This window comes from Haematobia irritans, chromosome 4, assembly GCF_050003625.1.
Source record: "Haematobia irritans isolate KBUSLIRL chromosome 4, ASM5000362v1, whole genome shotgun sequence".
Classification (NCBI taxonomy): domain Eukaryota; kingdom Metazoa; phylum Arthropoda; class Insecta; order Diptera; family Muscidae; genus Haematobia; species Haematobia irritans.
This window is the reverse complement of record NC_134400.1, coordinates 123,665,884-123,686,264: the sequence shown is the minus strand read 5'-3', so window position 1 is coordinate 123,686,264 and position 20,381 is coordinate 123,665,884. Positions and strand designations below refer to the sequence as shown.

The window sequence follows — 20,381 nt, the reverse complement described above, 5'->3', positions numbered from 1 at the left end:
CACGGAGGACGGTGAACGCAGTGGACGCCCGAAAGAGGTGGTTATCGACGAAAACATCAAAAAATCCACAAAATGATTTTGAATGACCTTAAAATGAAGTTTATCGAGATAGCAGAGGCCTTAAAGATATCAAAGGAACGTGTTGGTCATATCATTCATCTATATTTGGATATGCGGAAGCTCTGTGCAAAATGGGTGCCGCGCGAGCTCACATTTGACCAAAAACAACAACGTGTTGATGATTCTGAGCGGTGTTTGCAGCTGTTAACTCGTAATACACCCGAGTTTTTTCGTCGATAAAACATGGCTCCATCACTACACTCCTGAGTCCAATCGACAGTCGGCTGAGTGGACAGTCGAAATCGCGGCAAAACGGCCCCAAATGAAGAAGAAAAAAGTGTTGTTCCACCAAGACAACGCACCGTGCCACAAGTCATTGAGAACGATGGCAAAAATTCATGAATTGGGCTTCGAATTGCTCCCACCCACCGTATTCTACAGATCTGGTCCCCAGCGACTTTTTCTTGTTCTCAGACCTCAAAAGGATGCTCGCAGGGAAAAAATTTGGCTGCAATGAAGAGGTGATCGCTGAAACTGAGGCCTATTTTGAGGCAAAACTGAAGGAGTACTACCAAAATGGTATCAAAAATTTGGAAGGTCGTTATAATCGTTGTATCGCTCTTGAAGGGAACTATGTTGATTAATACAAAAGAATTTTGACAAAAAAATGTGTTTTTCTTTGTTAGACCGTGGACTTATCAGCCAACCTGTTATGGGATATGTTCGACACGAGCACTGTCGTCCGGAATAAGAAGTTTTAAGATATCTTGCCATCGGTAAGTATTACCACAACCCATGTAATTCGATTGTGGATGACAGTCTTTCGCAGAAGTTTCTACGCAATCCATGGTGGAGGGTACATAAGATTCGGCCTGGCCGAACTTACGACCGTATATACTTGTTTAATTTAAAGTATCTATTAAGACAAACATGTTACAAACATGTTGTTTGCCGTCCAAAAATAACTTTATGTTCTTGAAACATGGCTTGAGGCACTCATATTCTTTTTAAAAATCCTTTTTGAAAAAATCAATAACCTAATAAAGGGTGATACGGTCAAAATTTGGTCAATATAAACTTGACGTATTTCTTTCAATTTTGCATTTAAAAAACACCCCTCATTTTGAAGGTGTGTGTGTGTGTGTAGAATGTTGCTCCTATTTTGATTTTGGAATTCACTCTTCAGTTGTCAAAATGCCGTCCAAGCAAGAAGAGCAGCGTATCAAAATTTTGCTCGCGCATCGCGAAAATCCGAGCTACTCGCACGCAAAGCTGGCAAAATCGCTAAAAGTTGCCAAATCAACCGTTACAAATGTAATTAAAGTGTTTGGGGAACGTTTGTCGACAGCCAGGAAGTCTGGATCGGGGGGAAATCGAAAACCGGAAGCCGCTGAGACGACAAAGAGAGTTGCCGGTAGTTTCAAGCGAAACCCTAACCTCTCTCTCCGAGATGCCGCAAATAAGCTGGGTGTATCGTCTACAACCGTGCATCGAGCCAAAAAACGAGGCGGACTATCGACATACAAGAAGGTAGTGACCAGGGCTGTGGAGCCGGAGTCGGAGTCTGACGATTTTGCTGGAGTCGGAGTCGAAGTCGTAAAAATTTTGCTCGACTCCGACTCCGGCTAAACCAAATTTTTTAAAACACTTCACATTTCACATAACTAAGCAAGTTTTTATCCAAATTAGTTTCCATTGCGTTATTCATTCGGTCAATGTACAGCATGATTGTAAATGAAAATCAACTTCCAATTATGGCTATCTTTTTATGTTTCCTAGATGGGCTGGACTGATCCATTTTAATGCCCATATCAATTTATTTGAAATATTTCGAACAATCGAAATTATTTTTTTTTTTAATTTTATTTTAAGGCTACATTCAAAATTTTATTTCTATATATTTGGTCAAAATTTGATTTCTACAGAAAAATTTTGTAAAATTTTTTTTTTCTATAGAAAATTTAGTCAAAATTTTGTTTCTGTAGAATATTTTGCAGAATTTTATTTACTACACAAATTTTTTTTTCAAAATTTTATTTCTATTAGAAAACATTGTCAAATTTTATTTCTATAGCAAATTTTCTCAAATTTTTTTTTCTTATTGATGCTCATTCAAAATTTTATTTCTATATATTTGGCCAAAATTTGATTTCTACAGAAAAATTTTGTCAAAATTTTATTTCTATAGAAAATTTAGTCAAAATTTTGTTCCTGTAGAAAATTTTATTTACTAGACAAACATTTTTCCAAAATTGTATGCTCACTGATGCTAAGTCAAAAACTTGTAGAAATGACTCAAATTTTCAAATTTTTCAATGAATGAATCATAAATGCATTTTTGCGAAATTCTCTAAACAATTATAAACATTTCCCAAATGTTGCCCGAGATTTTGTAGAAGTCTGATTTGAGATGTTATCAAAATGTTGATCTAAATACAAAGTTGTGCAGAGTATATTATAATCGGCCCGCCCGACTTTAGACTTTCCTTGCATTTTTATTTTTTGTTAAAATTGTGTTACGTCCCATGACGTTAGATTTACATTTTAAGTACATAGATTTTGTAGAAGTATATACAATTTTGTCTAAATCGATTCAGATTCAAATTCATGCATATGAGAATTTAAACCTTTATATAGCTCGCAACAAATTTAAAGGATTTGAGATAGTATCAATACATATACTCGTACTGTTGGTATCTTCTCATATTATGATGGGTATTTATATCATTATTTTATTTTATTACACATTGCCCTAAATTTGAAATATAGAGTTCAATTGGCATCTAATGTGAAATTAAGACCTTTTTTTGCACACATAAATAAATACGATACTTTATATCGATCCACTTACGGTACCCCCACAATAGAACTACAAATTAGTGGTATTAAAATGAGATTTAGTCATATTACCCGGAGTCGGAGTCGGAGTCGAGCTGATGAAAAATGCTGGAGTCGGAGTCGAGCACAATTGGCTCGACTCCACAGCCCTGGTAGTGACTCCAAATCGCGATGATAAACAAAATACGACGGCCAAAGCGCGATCCCGGAGGCTGTACACGACGATGCTGACGAAGTTTGACTGCGTGGTAATGGACGACGAAACCTACGTCAAAGCCGACTACAAGCAGCTTCCGGGACAGGAGTTTTATACGGCAAAAGGAAGGGGAAAGGTAGCAGATATTTTCAAGCACATAAAACTGTCAAAGTTCGCAAAGAAATATCTGGTTTGGCAAGCCATCTGTACCTGTGGCTTGAAAAGCAGCATTTTCATAGCTTCCGGGACTGTCAACCAAGAAATTTACGTGAAAGAGTGTTTGAATAAACGTCTGCTGCCTTTCCTGAAGAAACACGGTTGTTCCGTACTGTTTTGGCCGGATTTGGCATCTTGACATTACGGTAAAAAGGCCATGGAGTGGTACGCCGCCAACAACGTGCAGGTGGTTCCCAAGGACAATAACCCTCCCAACACGCCAGAGCTCCGCCCAATTGAGAAATACTGGGCTATTGTCAAGCGGAACCTAAAGAAGACCAAAAAAACTGCTAACGACGAGCAGCAGTTCAAGGCAAACTGGTTTTCTGCGGCGAAGAAGGTGGACAAGGTGGCTGTACAAAATCTGATGGCAGGTGTCAAGCGTGAGGCCCGGCAATTCGGATTTGGAAAAGCGAAATCCTAACTGAATATTTTTCCTGAATTTTATACTAATTGAACTTGAAAAAGAAATTTAATTTGATTTTTTAAATAAAGGCCAGTACTCTGTTCGGTTTTCGCATTGAAACTCCATACAAAATTAAAAAATGCGAAAAACTAGCGAAATTTTTCCATTTGTGGTACTTTGTTTTTTTCGAGTTGAAAAACTGACGTTTATAGCATGGCGCCATTTGCAATGTGAATTAAGAATAATTTATTTATTAAAACTATTTGTGTGGGTTTATAACACAAACACGGATTATATTTTTGTTCCGAAACTATACAAACGATCAAAGGATCAGCAGATCAATTGCCCAAGGAAAATAAAATGTTAATTTTGTAATAACAAACAGCAACCACCAATTTAACTCAATATTGCTCCCTGTAAAATAGCGCAATTCGGATTTGGAAAAGCGAAATCCTAACTGAATATTTTTCCTGAATTTTATACTAATTGAACTTGAAAAAGAAATTTAATTTGATTTTTTAAATAAAGGCCAGTACTCTGTTCGGTTTTCGCATTGAAACTCCATACAAAATTAAAAAATGCGAAAAACTAGCGAAATTTTTCCATTTGTGGTACTTTGTTTTTTTCGAGTTGAAAAACTGACGTTTATAGCATGGCGCCATTTGCAATGTGAATTAAGAATAATTTATTTATTAAAACTATTTGTGTGGGTTTATAACACAAACACGGATTATATTTTTGTTCCGAAACTATACAAACGATCAAAGGATCAGCAGATCAATTGCCCAAGGAAAATAAAATGTTAATTTTGTAATAACAAACAGCAACCACCAATTTAACTCAATATTGCTCCCTGTAAAATAGCGCTCCAAGTTACCTAAATAAACACCGCTTTCTATGTGCGAAATAATGGTTTCTATAAAAATTTTTCGCAAGAATGAACATAGTACCGGCCTTAAACGATTTCACCGATTTACACACGTTTTCCCTTGACCAAATTTTGACCGTATCACCCTTTATGGAAGATTATGCAAGCTAAATTTTAGAACACGCAATTTACACATTATTAAGAACAATTTCTTTAAAATAAAGAAATTGTAGTTAAAAGAAGGTTCATAATTTTCGCTTTAAAAATGTATTTTTCATTAAATTTGGGAAACGAATCTTTGGAATTTACATAGCTACATTAAAGTTAGCTTTGAAGTAAGGTAACCTTGTATAAAGTATAGAGACAATTTTTTGATTTGAACGAATAAACTTTAAATTAACTCAGGTATTGCGATATTTTTGTATTAAAAATAAAAAAGTTTCACGCATAGGTCAAGACTTATTTTCAAGATTTTACGTCTTTATTTAAAAAAAAAAAAGACTATGTATAAATCCCAACGTTTTTCTCCTTGTTTGCAGGACCCCCTCTAATACATTGTGGGACAATAACATTTATTTAAAAATTGCCGGCTATGCTGCTAATGTAACTTTTTTGCATTTTTTACAGTTTTGTGATCTCAAAACAAGTTACATAAAACAACAAATGTTTCAAGAGAAATTAAATCTTAAGTAACATGAACAACATGGAGACACTTGGCGCCCAGTTCAATGGCAATGTCAAGAGTATCCTCGAACTGGTTTGACAGGAAAAAATATATGTGTAATGAATGTGTGAACCTTTTTTAGTTTGAATGTGTTACAGATTCACTTTTTTCTATTGTGTATGCGTCTCATTGAAAAACATGAGCACCACAGTAATCAACATATTGGGCTTGAGGATATTGTACTAAATATTGGGGAAATTGACATTTGCTATATCCTCTTGCAAAATGGGTGGGATTAGCGTTATTGTATACTATTACACGAAAAAAAAGTTTCTGGCATTATTGCCGCCAACATTTAATCCTAATTTAAATCATATCATTAACGCTGTGTATACATACATACACCCAAACAAAATTTGTTAGTAGAAACAGCAGAAAAGTCTGCTAAAACAGCAAAAAGTCTGCTGAAAAGGGAAATCAATCACTGTTTGCTGAATGTTTGACTATCATTGTCTGCTATTTTTTACGCTCGATTACACTAGTTTGGCCGAAATAAAAATTTAACTTAGCGGCTATCGTAACACAATTAAAACAATATTTTATGAATAAAGTATTTGCCCAAAAATCGGAATATTTATCAAATTGAGGCATAACAGCAAACAAAATGTTTCCTGATCGCATTTAGGAGCTTGTAATTATATTACTGTGCAAAAATATACCGTAAACTACTTTTGGTTCTTAAATATGCTTTGGGGAAAAATGTATAACGTAAAAATTTTATAATTTCTTGTTCGTTAGACCCTGAAATACAAAAATATAACAGCAGACATCGACTTTGTTTTTAGCAGACTTTTTTCTATGAGTGTATTGTTTTCATGTAAACGGATTTGCAAGATTCGCAAGAAAAAATGATGGTAGACTTTTCAAATTCCATTACTATTGTTCTTGTGCAAAACAAAACAACTACTACCCGGAAAAAATATTGACCTAATATGAAGAATTGTGGGCAGGCTATTTACACAATATTAAGGAAAATTTTCTTCAAAATAAAATAATTTTAATTAAAGTTCATAAACTTTGCTTTACATTTTTTCACTAAATTTATCATATGAATCTTTGAAATTTTCGTTCCCCGGCTTGTCTTTGAAATAAGACAATTTTTTTCTTAAAGTGAAGGAAAATAAATTTTATTTAAAGAAATAAATTTTAAATTAACTGAGTTATTGGATCTTTGGATTAAAAATCAAAAAGTTTCAAATATAGGCTAAGACTTATATTTAGGATTTTACATCTTTGGTTTATTATTATTTTTTAATTACGAAAACATTTTAAAGTATGTGTTAGAATTTAGGCTTTTAAACTGGCCTGTATTGTCACGTGAATAGCATTTTTGATATATTGCAAAACGATAAATTCGGGGTAATGAAATCTCTATCCTAATTTTTCTAGAGACTAGATTTAAAGTTAGATAAGTCCCTAAAATATGTATTCATTTTGAGGAAGCCACATTTTTGGCTCGGAATCATTTCCAAAATCTTAAAGTCCAAAAACTTTGCATCCAAGTAGATTTTGTTTCAGTGCAAGAAACTGTAAATTTTGTTAAGTTTAAATTCATGAAGTTAAAAAAATCAATGAAAATTTCTATAGGCGATTTCACATTATTTTTGTTAATTAAACTTACGGCCATTTTCTTGTAGCTCCGTTAGGCTTAAACTGCCAGTTAACAAAAAATAAATTTAAATTATCTTTTCTCCTGTTAACTTTAACTGAAAAATGTCCTGTTGTTAAGTTAGATGGAATATATAGGCAAATTGTCAGATATGTCCATAGTACGGTTTAAAAGTTCGTTAGCTAATTTTGTTAAATGTGAGATTACTTAATGGTAAGAACTAACAAAAGTGAATTGTGACTTAATTATGCTCATAAGTTTCTAAAATTAGTAAAATTTTGCATGAATTTTGCCTTTCTTAAACTTCCTATAGCACTAATCTTAACTATTTTTAACTCCAATTTTTTTCCTTAATAATAGGAAATTTTCTTAAACAGAAAAAAACTGTATTATTTTTTAATAAATTTTCTACAATTTGATAAAAAGTGTGAACTTATTTGTATCATGTTGCAATAAATAAAATATTTTAGTAAACATTTTCTGAAAAAAAGAGCGTACAGTTTCTTTCGTTGTGGTTTCACTTTGTTTTGGTTGAAGAAGGACCAGAAAATACAAAGTGTGAGTTTACCCGTATCGATGTTCATATATATTTGTCCGGGGATTTGTAACGTAAGGCTCTAGATACGTTACTAACTTAAAGACAGGACAAAAAGTTTTTATTCTATAAATGAATAAAAAAAAATAAACAAAATGTTGGTTCTCATTTTTTCTCGTAATGCAATTTATATCGCCATGAGATAGGTCGTAATCAAAATGACGAAAGATGGCATTAGTGTACAAAAATTAGAGATGACATTCTAGAGCTAAATGCAAATTGGCTCTAAATTCTTAACGACGTTCGTTCAAAAATCGTGAATTTTAACTATTTTAAAAATTGCTGTTCAATATTCACAATAATAAAAATTCATTTTGCATTTGAAACTTGCAGTTGAACGCTGAACTTTAAACCTTCACCTAATGTCATTTTATTTTTTTACGGCGTGTTTTTAAATTTAACGATCTCTCTGCTCTGGTTAGCAGGTTTTCGCAAAATTCAGCTTTTTCATGTGTCACCTTATTATGCATATTTTATATAGAACAATAATGTTAATCGAAAATCGATAAATTATGTTATTTATCGATTGTTATGTTATTTATCCCGCTCCAAGGCTTGAAAAATATTCGAATTCAGCAATGATTCATAAAATTACATATAATGCTACCTCAATACACATAAGCATGGGAGAAATGCTTATATTTAACATGGTTTCAAACATTTTTCAAAGGTTAAGCTTAGTATCCAATTTGAGAAATTGTTGAAAAAGTTGAGTTCATAAAAAACCGTTACCCTCAACAGCAAAAATCAATACATTCCCAGTTTCAACCAAGCAAAATTTTTCAGCAGGTGGATTATCCCCTCTGGTGATATCCAAAGCGATTGAAGGCTCCCTAAGTTGTTTCACCGAAACATGGAACTCCGAACTCAGCTATAAAAAGGAGGTCATAATACACTGAAAAAACAGTGAATCGACCAGGAAGACAACTTTCGGTTAATTTTAGAAAATTTTGAATATTTTTAGAAAATTTTAACTAAACAGTATTACAAACGCTGGCATCACACCGATATCACAAAAATAAGTAAATATTTTTCGACAAATTCAAGAAAATTTATTAGACATAATTAAGATTTTTCACTTGTTAAAGAAAATTTTGTAGTTTGAAGGAAAAAACTGGAGTTCAAAATTGCAAGTATGTCTTTAGTGACATACGAAGTTCATGATGAACCCATTAGTAGTAAAATTTACAAATCTAAAGCAATAATAAACTATGTTGTGAGAAATACGAATTTAATAAATCTTTATGCTTAATTTGTGTATAATTTTCTCCCGTTTTTTAGTTAATTAAACTAACATACGCAAAAAATTATTAGAGTAAATGAAACTTTCTCTAAACATAATAATTCTATGATCTAAAGGCAGGTACTATATTCAGAATTCAAAACCAGCTTGTTTTGACGGTTACTTTTTTGAATTAATTAGTTTAGAAATATTAAAATTTTCAAAATCAATGCCTTGGATCTTTTCCTGGACCGATACTCACCATTTTCAGCACACCCTTTTAAGGTCCTAAAATACATCTAGATTTCCAATTTCAGACACATTGGATAAAAACTACGGTTTCTATAAGCCCAAGACCCCAAACGGAGAGGTCGTTTTATATGTGGACCCATACCCACAATTTTTGGCACACGTATTTGTGGTCCTACAATACCTCTAGATTTCCAATTTCAGGTAAATTGAATAAAAACTGCGGTTTCTAAAGGGTGGTTAAAATTTCAAGGGCCGATGTTGATTTTGAATAAAACACAAACTATTTAGGAAATTATTGTAATTTTATTTTATTATGATATATTGGTATTATTCAATTATGTATGGAACAAAATATCGGCCAAATGGGCGCCGCGACCTCGGTGGCACACCTTCATCCGATGGTCCAAATTCGATGACGCTGAGGCATAATGGAGGTTCTATGCCGTTAATGTACCGAATTATCTCATCCTTTATCTCTTGAATTGTTGCTGGCTTATCGACGTACACCTTTTCTTTCAAATAACCCCAAAGAAAAAAGTCCAACGGTGTCAAATCACATGATCTTGGCGGCCAATTGACATCGCCATTACGTGAGATAACACGGCCATTGAATTTCTTGCGCAAAAGAGCCATTGTTTCGTTAGCTGTTTTGCAAGTGGCACCGTCCTGCTGAAACCACATATCGTCCACATCCATATCTTCCAATTCGGGCCATAAAAAGTTCGTTATCATCTCGAGATAGCGAACACCATTCACAGTAACTGCCTGACCGGCCTCATTTTGGAAATAATACGGCCCGATGATGCCGCCAGCCCATAAACCGTACCAAACAGTCACTCTTTGTGGGTGCATAGGTTTTTCGACAATAACTCTTGGATTCTCATTCGCCCAAATGCGGCAATTCTGTTTATTGACGAATCCACTGAGGTGAAAATGTGCCTCATCACTGAAGATGGTTTTCTTCGAAAATTGATCATCCACTGTTGCCATTTCTTGGGACCATTGTGCCCATTCACGACGTCCATGGTTCAAATTGAGTAAGTCTGAAATAGAGAAATGTCAAATAAAATTCGGAAAAAAACTTGGCGTTTAGGTGTGGTTCACATTCAACATCGGCCCTTACAATTTAACCACCCTTTATAAGCCCAAGAAGTAAAATCGGGAGATCGGTCTATACCCTGCCAACATTTTTTGAATTTGGGGGCGCTTCTGAGAATCCCCACTACGTCGAAAACAATCATATACGACATCAAAAACTCGTCGGAAAAGCGCCGTCACTATTGAGAAGTTGTACCACGCCAAGTTACTACGAAAAAGTTTCTCATCAGTGCAATTATTAGTTGCCTATTTAGATCAATTTCGAAGGACGCCAATAAGAACCTCTGCAAACTATCAGAAAAAGTGCATTTTAAGGTAATTGTAGATGAATCATTGTGGTCAAGTAAAACACGATTGTGTAGATGTTTATTGATTTGATTAAACATTTATAATTTCTTATAAATATATCATTTTTCGGTTTATCTCATCACATTTAACATAATTTTTTGCATTAATAAAAGAATGATGTTGAGTTTTAACTAGCAAATTACATATTGCAGCGTCTATCAGCCAGTTTGTTTATTTTCGATGGAGATAGCGTGGCTGGAAAAATATTTGAAAAACGATCACTTTATTCTATTTGGAAATACGAAAATTGTTCACCATATACCTTTCACAATTTTAAGCGTAATATCTATGTTTTCAGAACTTTATTTTCGTTTTTATTTAAATAAAATATAACAAGCTGGTTGCGCTTGGCGTTTCACAAAAAAATAAAATGGCTCTTCTAACAGTAGTGATGGCAAAATACTTTCATGTACATTTTGTACTTTTTGATATGCTTCCCCCATCACAGTTCGCGATGGTTGTGGTGACATTTACGAGTCTGTGGTAGCGATGAGGATGAAATGGAACTTTGAAATGCTGGCAGGGTATATGGGGGCTATACCAAAATATGGACCGATACTCACAATTTTTGACACACGTATTTGTAGTCCTACAATACCTATAGATTTCCAATTTCAGGTAAATTGAATAAAAACTGCGGTTTCTATAAGCCCAAGAAATTAAATCGGACGATCGGTCTATACCCTGCCAGCATTTCAAAGTTCCATTTCAACCTCATCGTTACCACAGACTCGTAAATGTCACTTCAACCATCATGAAAAGGTACATCAAAAAGTACATGCAAGATATTTGCCATCCCTACTGTTAAAAAAGCCATTTTTTTGTGAAACGCCAAGCGCAACCAGCTTGTTATATTTTAATTAAATAAAAACGAAAATAAAGTTCTGAAAACATAGATTATACGCTTAAAATTGTGAAAGGTATATTGGTGAACAATTTGGTGATTTTCCAAATGGAATAAAGTGATTGTTTTTCAGATATTTTACAGACACGCTGCCTCCATGGAATAAAAACACTGGTTGATAGACGCAGCAACATGTAACTCGCTACTTGTAACTCAACATCATCATTAATGCCAAAAATTATGTTAAATGTAATGTGATAGTGGTATAAATGTTATATTTTTAAGAATTTGTAAATGTTTAATCAAATTAATAAATATCTAAACAAACGTGTTTTACTCGACCACAATGATTCTTATACAACTATCTTAAAATGCACTTTTTCTGATTGTTTGGAGGGTCCCTTATTGGCGTCGTTCTAAATTGATCTATAAAGGCACCTAATAATTGCACTCATGCGAAACATTTTTGTAGTAACTTGGCGTGGTACAACTTCTCAATAGTGACGGCGCTTTTCCGACGAGTTTTTGATGTCGTATATGATTGTTTTCGACGTAGTGGGGATTCTCAAAAGAGTCCCCAAATTCAAAAAATGTTGGCAGGGTATGGGGGCTATACCAAAACATGGACCGATACTCACCATGTTTGGCACACCTCTTTATTGTCATAAAATACCTCTAGATTTCAAATTTCAGGCAAATTGGATAAAAACTACGATTTCTATAAGCCCAAGACCCAAATCGGGAGGTCTTCGAACTTGACCTGCCTGCAGACAAAAGAAGAGTTTGTGCAAAATTTCAGCACGATTGCTTCATTATTGAAGACTGTAGCGTTATTACAACAGACAGACGGACATCGTTATATCGTCTTAGAATTTCTCCTTGATCAAGAATATATATACTTTATATAGTCGGAAATTGGTATTTCGATGTGTTACAAACGGAATCACAAACTTATTATACCCCCGTCACCATTCTATGGTGGTGGGTATAAAAATCTATTGAAATATCCCTGCCAGCATTTCAAAGTTCCATTTCATCTTCATCGCTACCACAGACTCGTAAATGTCACTACAACCATCCTGCTGTGATGGGGGGCAGCATATCATAAAGTACAAAATGTACTTCATACATGTATTTTGCCATCACTACTTTTACAAAAGCCATTTTATTTTTTGTGAAACGCCAAGCGCAACCAGCTTGTTATATTTTATTTAAATAAAAACGAAAATAAAGTTCTGAAAACATAGATTTTACGCTTAAAATTCTGAAAGGTATATTGGTGAACAATTTTTGATTTTCCAAATGGAATAAAGTGATTGTTTTTCAAATATTTTACAGACACGCTGACTCCATCGAATAAAAACACTGGCTGATAGACGCTGCAACATGTAAATCGCTACTTGTAACTCTACCTCATCATTAATGCAAAAAATTATGTTAAATGTGATGTGATAGTGGTATAAATGTTATATTTTTAAGAATTTGTAAATAATTAATCAAATTATTAAATATCTAAACAAACGTGTTTTACTCGACCACAATGATTCTTTTACCACTATCTTAAAATGTGCTTTTTCTGATTGTTTGGAGGGTCTCTTATTGGCGTCGTTCTAAATTGATCTATAAAGGCACCTAATAATTGCACTCATGCGAAACGTTTTTGTAGTAACTTGGCGTGGTACAACTTCTCAATAGTGACGGCGCTTTTCCGACGAGTTTTTGATGTCGTATATGATTGTTTTCGACGTAGTGGGGATTCTCAAAAGAGTCCCCAAATTCAAAAAATGTTGGCAGGGATGTGTTATTATATCCACGTAGCATACATTATTGAGGTGATACGTGACTATACGTCTACGACAGAATAACCAGAGCTACTAATATAAATGCTACTAAAATGTGCAACGCTGATAGCAACCAATCGCAATTCTCGGTTCGGTACTACCAGTGAATAGCTCGACGTACAGGTAAAAAATTAGCGATTTTAAGGAATTTAACTAAATATATCTTAAGAGAAAGTGTTCAAAATCACTAAATAAATCTAAAGTGTATGTCTATGATTTTTATTAGTATAAATATAAACGGAATCATTGTATTTGAAACCTGTAAAAATGAAAGTAAAATAAGAAAAATAAGGTCAAGTGACGTGTGGTGTGCTTTTGAGAGTGAATGGGTGTCATTAGACGGTGATTCCATTCATTTCTCGATAAAAAAATACCCAGAAGTTGTGTAATTTTTTCCATGAAAAACTGAGGAAATACTTAGTATATAAATTAAATATATATATCAAATAATAGTTTTTAATGTTCTAGTGCTTACTGCAAACGGATTAATTTTATCTTACAGATGTTCGATAAAATTATGTAATTTCTGTACTGTGTTCTCATTTCTTGCAGGTGGGGAAATATAATGATTAGTGTGGTATGGGAATGCCATCAAAAAGGGGGTGTCAAAGGGATTACCTACCAATACGCTTAAAATGCACTTTAAGACTTGTCCAGAAAAGTCTGATGCAACATGTTTTGTTACTATGTTGCTCCCTACCATTTGTTTGTTTGTCTACTTACCTATTATTTTTGTTTGATTGTTTCCTATTGGATTTTTATGTGATATGGACCAAGGGGCTTTAATCATTCATTCATCTTTTTTTTGCTCTCTGTTCCGTTATCACGTGTTGTGTTGTTGCCTTGAAATTCGGCATTTGATACCTCGTGCTGTTTATCGCCCCATCTGCCCATTTAGACTCTTCTGCTTTAGGCTCCCCATCACCTTTTAATAATCTTCGCATAAACCGGTATTAGTCACCTTGGTCTGGAGGCTTGGCCTGAGTCATAGTCTGTCTAGCGGGAGAACGCATAGTAATTTGAGTTCTTGTAGCTATGTAGTTGTGTTGTGTATGACTTAATGAGTGGATAAGAACTGTAATGGACCAACGAATTGATGTGAGACTGACTTATATAAAACCAATGTAAAACCATTAATACTAGGAATAATTGTGCTTAATTTTTATATAGATTTCTAAAGAAGGGGATGCCAGACTTGGATCCATTATAAGGTATTGTATTCATGGTCCATGGTTTATATGGTTTTGTATTCATGGTACAATCCTCGTCTCAGTATTTATTAAAAAAGGACTTTGCGACTAAGTTAGGGTATGTTTAGCAATGCAAGCGAACTTGTAATATGGATGGGACGGTCATCTGTGACGATACTATTGCGCTATAGAAAGTGAAGATCGGTCCAGATATTCTTGTTAGGTGGATTCGTATGAATGGTAACTGCGAAAACAACCAAGAGGTAATGCTTTAGCAACATAGTTTCAAGCAATGAGGATTTTGGCGGAGACCTTAGTGCTTATATCAAATGGCAGTGGCACGAGCGGATTACTTAGAAACACTTTGAATTTGGGTGAGATAGTTGCACTACTACTACCAATATAGTGATCTGCACAAATGTACACATCATTGCTGAAGGGCAAGTGCCTGATCACATTTGGAAACAATTTTTTTGTGTCACATTAGTCTTACACGCCAGGGATGGAAAATGCAGTACTATAGTACTTTTTTCAATACTTTTTCACCCCGGTCAGTACCGTAGTACCCCCGCGAATGATTTAGTACCTTTTGTGTAGACATTTTTGAGTCGATATCAGATTTATAGTACAATATCTTTGACAAAATATTTTAATATTTTGAGAAAGTCTTTATCAACCTTATTTGCTAATAGTCTTTTACAAATATGGCAAAACAGACATGTTCATGTGGGAAGAAAATCTCGATTTTGTAAAAGACATAGTCAAAAACAGGATTTTATTGATCTTCAAGAATGTTTTAGTCGAAAAAAGAATGCGATTCTATATTATCGATTTTTTATTTCGGTAGAAAATTTTGTCAAAATTTTATTTCAATTGAAAATTTTGTAAAAATTTTATTTCTAAAGGAAATTTTTGCAAAATTTTATTTCTATAGAAAAAATTTTGCAACATTTTTTTTCTACAGATTTTTTTTGCAAAATTTTATTTCTATAGAAAATTTTTGCAAAATTTTATTTATATAGAAAATTTTGTCAAAATTTTATTTATATAGAAAATTTTGTCAGAATTTTATTTTCTTTAAAATTTAGTCTCTTGACAATAAATTTCCAGTGAAATTTTTGTAAAAAGTACCTTTCCGCTCAAAAAATACCTTTTTTGTACTTTCTTAAAAATTGTATTTTCCATCCCTGTTACACGCCGAACGAGAAACTCAACCATCATACGACTAAACCTGGCACATTCTGTATGCACTGTGCTATCAACATTTTTTTGACATTTCGTTTTGCTCGTAATAGTGATTGATCCGGTTCGAAAGAGCAATGAATGCGTAGCACCGAGAATAAAATTAATAAAACACAAGGATTTAGTTTTTTCTTAAAGCAATCAATAAAGCATAATTTTATTGAATTTTGGGAGATCAATATGTACCTTTTTTACAACTCGTTGTTACAAGGACGTGATCCAATAACGAAGACATCTACAATGCCGAAAGGCGGTAAACGTCAACAACGGGACTCGTTAGAAAATATAACGAATTGTGCTGAGAGCACAGGGCTGCATTCAGAGCTTAGTGCACATTTTCTAACGAGAGGGGAATATCAATAAACTTTGAATTAAGTCCCCTTATTACGAATAAATCTAAAAACATCATTCGAACCTAAACATTACCTTTATTCTTTTGATTTTAATTCATTGTACGCTACCATAGGTTTCACATCTATAATTTGTTTTTTTTTTTTTTTTTCGAAATAATTTGCTTTCTAATGATTAAACTACTTTACTTTTATAACGCATTCTTCATATCGATAATGCCACACCCACCTTTGGTTTATAGACCCCTTATCTTTTTATTCACATAATACCAAATATTCATAAAAAATGCACCTTCAGCTTATCATAATTCCACTCCAAAGTTGGTAAATAACAATACTGGATTATTCCTGACATTTTAACCAGTTCAATCAAAAGTGAGCGTCGTATTGGTAAAACAAAAAAGTAATTAGTATATGTTAATAAAATGTACGCAGTATATTCTAAGCCCGAAAACATTGTTAAATTCATAAACGGTTGCAGGAAACTCCCTCATCAATCAGACGAAGTCTGATATTTTCATCGGTTCCTGCTTTAAAGGGCGGCATTTTTAATAGTAGAGAAGGTAATCAAAGTGTATTTTTGAAAACAGACTTAAGTCCTACCTAAGTTCACATTTGGCATTTCAATCCAGAATGAAATTTTAACTGGAAAAAAACTATTGTATTTAATGACTCCCAAAGACCTAAACAAATATTTCTCAAAAAAAAAAACAAAAATAACCTGTTAAAATTTCTTCGTATACAAAATACTCAATTAGACAATGTTTCAACGCCCAAAATGAATAGGCGGCCGTTTATTTCTTCTAATAAACGGCAATAATAGACCGGCCTTTTCTCTAAAATGTACGAAAACAGAACCGATGAATGAAAACAGAATAAAAAAAAATCGAACAAAATAAACAAAAAAATATTCCATCATATCGCCGTCACTTGAAAAGTTCATTTGCACTATTACTCTAAAAAATAGTTCTTTAAGTGAGACAAGAGTTTTTTTTTTAATTAATTTTTATATATTGCGTAAAGCTATATTTCTTCCATAAATGGACTATCATTTTGGTATTTCTACTTTTATAAAGCTTTATATCTACCATGACTAAGATACATTTTTAGAGTCTTGGGGTGATTGCAATGTTAAATCTACATATATCGACAATTTCCGTATCAGTAAATTTACCTTATCTGTTCAAAAGACAAAATGAGAAAAAAGTCGCGAAAAATATTGATAATTTTATCGATTTAACCGCTAGTATTTTATTAAGGTAATTATTATCAACTTTGTACTTTGTTCCTATAAAAATTCTGCAACAAAGTTTTTACTATCCAATAAAAGACTTTTATTTGAATGGTAGTTTTATGAACTTTGCTGGTTTTATACATAATATTCTACAAAATATATCTACCACTAATCGATTAAGGATTACATCTGAGTTGATCAACCAGTTGTTCTGTGTATGTCTATCTATTTGTTAATGGTATAGGTTAGCAACCGTTTATGCTTGAAATTATCATAAAAAACATATCTGAATATATACAATATAAATATGATTTTCACATATATCAAAAAAATTTTAAATATTGTAAAAATCTCCGTAACGTATTCTCGTTTTTCGAGAACAAAACACGAACAAAACCATAAAATTAGGTTTGATATGGCGGCCGAACGTAGTTGGAACTTTTTCATCAGCGTTTATTCGGATTTAAATTAAAAGCTTTGTATTTATTCGAGTCAGGCAATTGTTCATGCTTCTTTAATGATCTCAAAGAGGCACTTACCAGTGCAATTCCGGCCGCCAATAGAAACTGGCAATTTTGTTTTATAAAATTAACGCACTCCTACAAGGCCACTAGGGCTAATTAAAGTCCATTTTGATACCGCATGGTGTACTTCTATCTTATCACATCGGCAGGACGATTCGATGTTAACATCGTGATCGTGAAATGTGCGCTGCATTTTATATGTACCTTCTCAGATAAGATTTGATGCACTTCAGAATTCAACCGCATTACTGAAAACAAACATCAAGTATTTTGCCAAGATTGACAGAACCCTCTGCAAGGCAAGTCGTTATAAAAATTGCACTACCGCGGGGCCTTCATACACTAGATAATTAATAGGTCCGTCTTAGTTTCTAGTTCCTAATAAGCTTATATATAAGATTATACAATCAATTGGTCAAATTCCATTTGACTTTTCGTCGAAAAATATACACTAGAGATGTTCCCCTCAACGCAATCACTACCATCAACCTTTTATAGATACTGGCGACAATGATGGTAGGTAGAAAAGTCATGTGTTTATGCGCCTATGACCATGAATTTTCAAAGGTATGAGACAAACAACTGGCAATTCGTTTGTCGAAATATATAAAATTATTTACTTTTCATTTAACAAATTTTATCATATCGTTTTTTCGAGTTTTAACGTCAGAGGGGTATTTTTGAGACGATGGTGATGATTAGTCTACTTGTTGCTTGAGCATTTTCTTTTTTGCCTGTTTGTTTTTGGTTTTCTTTGTATTTCACTTTTATCAAAAGTGGTGGTGACGTCTGGTGTTGGTCGGAGGTGCTGAGGTGTTGTTGGTTTTACTCTTTCGTATGTTTTCTTGTTTTTGTGATAAATAAATTTTCAGTTTTCGGTTAAAACGAAATTCTCACAAAACATTTTTAGTCGAGGCGGAGCGTTTCTAGCGTTAAGATCGTCGTTAAACCGAAAGACAACCGGAAAAAGTGAGAGCAAAGTGACATCTAAACGTTTTTCCAAATTATTAACTACTTTAAAAAACGGTTAGTAAGCGTTAATATCTGAAATTGTCATAAAAAACACATAACTGAATATATACAAAGCAAAGTGAATATCATATAGAAAAAGTATTGGAAAAAAAATTAAAAAAAGAAATCACGTAATGCAGTAAAAAATTTGTATAATAATTGAAAATATATTTTTCAATTAATTGAAGAAAACACAAACAAAACGATAAAATCTACGGAAAATATTAAAAAAAAAAACAATAAATTTTTTCAAAACCCTATGGAAAATTATGAGATCTTATGTAATCTTGTGTGTGAAATTATAAAAGTCTAGCTAATTGGTTGGTTCATCTGTTGGTAGTACCATACGTCTATTGCAAAACGTAATGATAGCTGCAGCAAATTTTCATCAGGTTTTATTTTTACTTAAAGAAAAACGCAGTAAAAGAACTTTTATTTTTGCCACAAAATCTATGGACTTCTAGAATTTTTTGTACTATATATGTATGTATGTATGTGCTTAAAAAATGTTTGAATGGTTGAACTTGATTTGGTAAATTTTCACATTTTTGTTTGTTTATTATTCTAGTTTCCTCCGCGGTGACCCTTCACCTCACTTTACCATATGTTTTCTTTTTTTGTTTATGTATTGGTGGGTGTGTTTTATTGTTAGTTTTCCTCTCTATCATTTTCCTCGTTTCTATATATATATCTATTGTAATGTTTTTAGTACTATTTGCTTTTTCTCACTTCAGTGACGTTTTCTTTTATATAATGCCTCAAGAAAAATCGATGGTCTTCTGCAATGCATTGCAGTATTAGTCTTCTTATGTATTGACGTATTATGGTTGATTCCTTTAAAAGCCGGCCGATGGATTAATAGAAAAATGGTGGAAAATGGTGAACAAATTCGACCTTAGCGTATACATCCATGTAGGCTATAAAATTTAAACTATTGGATTTTTTTTTCAAAATTTGGAAGAGTAGACTTTGTAAAAACCAAAAAAAAAAAAAAATGATTTGCAGCTTTTTTAAATGTGCACTTCTACAAAATTTAGAAGAGTGTACTTTTGATGTTCTCGTAATAAAATATAGAAATAACGAACATTGAATTCAAAATCGACTATTTATGTTAACCATAATGGAAAAAAGGGGAATATACAAGGAATGTGGCACAAAATGTTACCAGGGTGACTTTGGGTAACACTTCATGACTGCTACATAATATAGGAATTTTTATCATTTTTTTACGTTTTATTTGTACTGGGTGTTTTGACTGAGACAAATTCAACACTGGGACAATTCGATATAAAATAAATTATTCAAAATGCTTCGGTCGAGCTCTAATAAGCACATCTCATATAGTAAAAAGATGCATTAAAAAAAAAAACTTCCACAAACACCATTTCCCATATGCAATACAATACATTTATATTGTAAAAGTAGGCTTGAAGTTCATAGTTGCGCAGTAAATGCTTTTTGTTATTTTAGCATTCAATAATTGTTTCCCCCTTATAACATATTTTCATTTGTTTTTGATACAGTCTACATTTAGACGTATTGACTAAAATAATGGTATATTGAAGTGAGCGAAAATTTCTTGGAATTGAACCCATTTAATCAATGTCATGTCGCGTTTGAGTTGACATTAGATTCTTCGATTCTTTATTATTAGTTTGACTGACAGTAGTATACTGAATAATGTTTGATTTAAGTCCTAATAAGACTCTATTT

The 20,381-nt window shown here is 33.0% G+C and overlaps 1 protein-coding gene and 1 long non-coding RNA gene across 7 annotated transcripts in view; both read left to right on the top strand.

The window, feature by feature from the left end:
• Nucleotides 1-11,154: 11,154 nt before the first annotated feature.
• LOC142236945 (uncharacterized) lies at nt 11,155-11,648 on the top strand. The gene is made up of 2 exons (XR_012722270.1): nt 11,155-11,352; nt 11,410-11,648. It is a non-coding gene; the product is annotated as an uncharacterized LOC142236945 (long non-coding RNA).
• Nucleotides 11,649-13,154: 1,506 nt separating this feature from the next.
• LOC142233050 (2-oxoglutarate dehydrogenase complex component E1-like) overlaps nt 13,155-20,381 on the top strand; it is a 36,882-nt gene continuing 29,655 nt past the window's right edge. For 4 of the 6 annotated variants that reach the window (XM_075303835.1, XM_075303833.1, XM_075303834.1 and 1 more), the window contains exon 1: nt 18,529-18,683. The gene's annotated coding sequence lies outside the window, so the exon portion shown is untranslated. Of the gene's footprint in view, nt 13,241-13,301; nt 13,322-18,528; nt 18,684-20,381 lie in introns of those variants that run through there. The other 2 variants (XM_075303831.1, XM_075303832.1) reach the window with 2 other exon arrangements.